At 40.6% G+C, this 4,294-nt stretch overlaps 1 long non-coding RNA gene across 2 annotated transcripts; it reads right to left on the bottom strand.

Moving 5' to 3' along the window:
* Window positions 1-1,772: 1,772 nt before the first annotated feature.
* LOC140582822 (uncharacterized) lies at window positions 1,773-3,826 on the bottom strand. Of its 2 annotated transcripts, XR_011985599.1 has the most exons (5): window positions 3,666-3,826; window positions 3,094-3,265; window positions 2,705-2,869; window positions 2,199-2,582; window positions 1,773-2,045 (listed from the first exon to the last, which is right to left on the bottom strand). It is a non-coding gene; the product is annotated as an uncharacterized lncRNA (long non-coding RNA). The 2 variants fall into 2 exon arrangements; XR_011985598.1 differs by having other exon boundaries at window positions 1,774-2,045; window positions 2,199-2,869.
* Between the last annotated feature and the right edge of the window lie 468 nt (window positions 3,827-4,294).

Genomic DNA, 4,294 nt, shown 5'->3' with positions numbered 1-4,294 from the left:
TTTCGTTTTCTTAACTGCAGTAAACGCTTATCCTATATCTGACGAGATTCTCAGGTATAGTGCGTTGTTTCCAGGATAGATTCGGACGAGGTTCTCCGTCTCTAACATCCTGCCAGAGATCTCTAAATTAGCCAATAGGAATTTTTGTTACGAGGATCTAACCTGAATTCCATTGTGCTTAGACTCCCTGAGTTAAGACCGATAGCGTAGCTAACTATCCTCTTACTCATACGTTTGTGCCTGCTTTAGGAAAGAGCGAGCTTAACGCCACCACGGGCAAATAGCCGGAGGGTGTGTGTGTTATTTAACGGGAGTCTGGTGCAGAAAACCCGCCGTGGTATAAGCACCATTCGCGACGTGACGCGACAGCACATTCGCTGCTTGGATCCGTCGCCAAAAGGCAAGCGCCGCCTTGCTGTCGTAGTAAGGTTCAGAGGTCTTAAGCCGCGCACCGCGCAGACCATAGTGTGCTTGCATTAAAGGTCGATTTTCTAGCATTGGCAAACCAGCATTGTCTAGCGATCGCCTCGATTACGAGTGCCGTCCACGAACGCCACCGTAATCACATCTGGGTCGGATAAGGCCGCAGGCCTGCCCCGACCAATAGAGTCTGGCTGCAGATCCACTGAGACTCATGTCCACTGAGACGCAGGAAGTGATATCACGTCCACTGACACGCAGGAAGTGGCATCACTAATCCACTGAGACGCAGCCATAGATATCTTCTATTATACATCTTACTTTTAGTTCATTTAAAAATGGTTCGCAGTTATCACTTGTTTGTATGCATATACAGTCGTCCCTCGCCACTTCGCGGCTTCACTCCATCGCGGTTTTTTGTCTATTGATTAAAAAGTTGATCGAGACAATGAAAATGATACATCGCTACGCACCGGAAGCATCTTTGCTCTTCGTAATTAGATGTATAATAATAACAATTATAATGTCTAATATTTATTTTCTATTATTTTTTCTAATATTTTGGGTAATACGAGTGTAATTTTCATGACCTACCTGTCCGATCCTCTTGTGTGCCACGCCCCCTTATTAACCACATATGCAGCCCTGATTGTGACCAGTTGTTTTCAGTCAATTTGATTCTGTTTCTGTCAGTGTCTATAACCCCAGGTCTGTCGTTGACGTTTTGATGTTACATGTTCCTGTCCCGCATGTGGAGTGATTCCAAATAAATCCTTCAATCCTGACTCCTCGTGTCCCCGTTCCTGCTTCCCTGTCCAGCAGTCATAAACTATTGGTGACTAAAGGATGTTATTCCATGTCTAGAGGGCTCTAATAATGTTAAAATCCGTATTTAGAAGGTCGTAAACAGGTTTCCAATGCTCATACTACGAAAATATTCGATTTCTAAAGAATCCTATTTCGCGGATTTCGCCTATTGCGGGTTATTTTTAGAACGTAACTCCCGCGATTAACGAGGGACCACTGTATTACTAAATCATAGATTATTTTAAAAATAGTTTGTGCTTATCACATTTGAATTATACATTTATAAAAGTAGTTTGTACATATAATTAAGAATTGCATAACTTAAAATTTAATAAAATTGTGTACTTATCAAATTATATCACCTGTAGTCCTGATTGTGACTGTCAATGGTGACCAGATTTTTTCCCCCCTCAGAGTATTATATTGAAGCCTTAAAGACTGCAGAATTATGCTTCTCGCAGAGCTTTACTCCATACTTCTGTTATTCGAAGATAATGTAAGTGTTACATAAATAAATCACTATACATAGATAATTTGGCAAACATTTCTTGTAGTGTATTGATATATAAATTTGAACAAACGTGCAAAAAAAAAAAGTATATGGAACAGAATAAAAAGAATACAAATTTTTCCTTATGTAAACATGGCATGAATTTTAAGACCCATCCTATCAACGCAATTGGAGAGCAAGGTTTCCATGTCCTCCTTATTATTAAAAATAAACATGAATGGATCATTCCTGTTGTCACTTTGACCCTCCAGGACCTCTTGCGAATCCAGCACACGGCACTGCAGAGGTCCCTCATGATGCACGACTCCTATATGACATTGGAAGTGAATATCAGGGATCGAATAAGTTAATCAGGTGCAGCTGGTAATCAACAGGAAACCACCTAAGAAAAATGAGGGACACACACACACACACACACCACTAGCATTCTATTCTATTACACTTTGTAGAGCAGTCTCACCCTCGAGAGAGGCTCCAAGTTTGCTTTCAGCAGGTGTGAAGCTTCCTCAGTCTTCCTCAGTCCATGTCTGAGTAGTACAAGTACACATCATTTACACTACCAAGACATAATGTTTCAATATCTCAATGTATCAATGGTGAATTACCCATATATGCAAAACCTCTCCATTAGCTGAATGCACTACCACTGATGAATTAATGGAATATCACCTTAAAAAACCTCCCTGCTGAGCTTATTCTATATCTGACAAACCTCCTTCACTGCAAAGAAAGGGCACGTGATTCTGCATCTGAATGCATCTCAATGTAAAACACGATGCTTTCCATACATACTTTTCCAGACCACTGTTAGGCACCACCATTTCCTTATCCTTTGCATGTTAGACTGAATATAAAAAGACAAAAACCATGCATTCAGAATGTTAGAAAGGGCACCTTTTTCTCGTATAGATAACTATGCAACATTCTACAGCGTCGCAAAGAATATCTTCTTAATGACGTACTTACAGCAGTAAAGTGGAATGGTTCCCCCAAGGCCATGCAGAGTGCATACTGACAAAAACATCAATTGAAAGTATATCACAAGTGTTACACCCGACAATTCAAGGTGGTCCTTCTTACCATCAACATGAACACACCACAGTCCACAGATCCAATCTGTTTTGGAACATCCTGCAAAATACAATGCATGATACTAAGGACAGTTGTTTCCAATAGAAACATACGATGCATGAAATGGTACAACACAAATGGGTACCAAGGAATGCTAAATGTTAGTAAGATGTAGTTAAATAAACACTGTTCTGAGAACATATCTACTTCATACACCAGAGTTTAGGAAAATCCAGTTATGTTAATATGATTTTACAAACCAGAAATTCCTATAGATTACATACCTTGGAATGAAATTCCATTCTTTGCGTGTGAATCTAAATGCACCTGGGCTCGCAGTAACGTTGTCGGTTTAAACATCGTTACTGGGCACAAAGGGCAATGGAAACTATTGCAACAGTTAGCACATCTTGCTAACTGAGGCACGGCATTCCTTCGACAAATTGACCTGTGCATCTGTTGGTCAAAATGAAAAACAAAGCACCGTGAAAACGATTGTGTATGCATTTATGGGCTTTTGAAGGAGTTAGAGTACTTGAATGCAATTAAGCAACACAGCGATTTGAGTCTGGCTAACTTACATTTACTGTATATATGCATTTCAGTTGCATGAAAACACCATTCAACTGATCAGAGTAATCCACGCATGAAAATAAGTTATTAAGTTAATGTAGCAACAACCTAAGCACGAATTGTGTTTTATAGCAGCCAAACAATAGCGAACAAAAAAACAATTCCAACCGTTCTAAACATAACGAACAAAAACCATTCCACTTCTAAACATAGCAAACAAAGTTACCATCCTTCCTGAATAACTAATAACTGAACATATATAAACAATTAAAACTGAACTTACCGTTCTACTTTCCTTCGCCAATGTCTTGCTAAACAATGGACGCGCTGCTAATGCTCGTGAAAGTATCCACCAAACTTTATGCGTGACGTCATTTCCGGGCGCTCAGTGGACTTCCTGCGTCTCAGTGGACGTGAGCCTCAGTGGATGTCTGCAGCCAGACCCTTCTCGCCCCGACGCCACTGCAGGGGTCACAAACGCCTCCCACCGAGGGAGTAAAACCCCATAGAGCCTCTAGTGGGCCGGCCTGGAAGTACCACGCCATTTTGGATTGCGCCTCTAGGCGTCAACCATAGAAGTACAACGCCATTTTGGATCGCGCCTCTAGGGGTCAACCATAGGAGTGCTACGCCATTTAAATTGCGCCTCTAGTGGTCAGCTCCGAAAACACTGAATTGGATCCAACGGCATTGTACTCTGAGCAGAGGTCAACCATAGGACTACTTTTATGTAACTTGGTGGCATCTAATTAGTTAATTGTTACACAATCAACTTGTGTTTATGATAAATTAATTAGAATCTCATTTGATTTAATTTTACTTTTACTTTCCCTGTTTCATTTTAATTTGGGCTTTTCACATTTTATGATTTTAATTGCTCCCTTCCCCCACACAAGGACTTATGCAAGGGTT

This window comes from Paramormyrops kingsleyae, chromosome 25 (assembly GCF_048594095.1).
Source record: "Paramormyrops kingsleyae isolate MSU_618 chromosome 25, PKINGS_0.4, whole genome shotgun sequence".
Taxonomy (NCBI): domain Eukaryota; kingdom Metazoa; phylum Chordata; class Actinopteri; order Osteoglossiformes; family Mormyridae; genus Paramormyrops; species Paramormyrops kingsleyae.
This window is presented reverse-complemented; position numbering and strand designations above follow the sequence as displayed.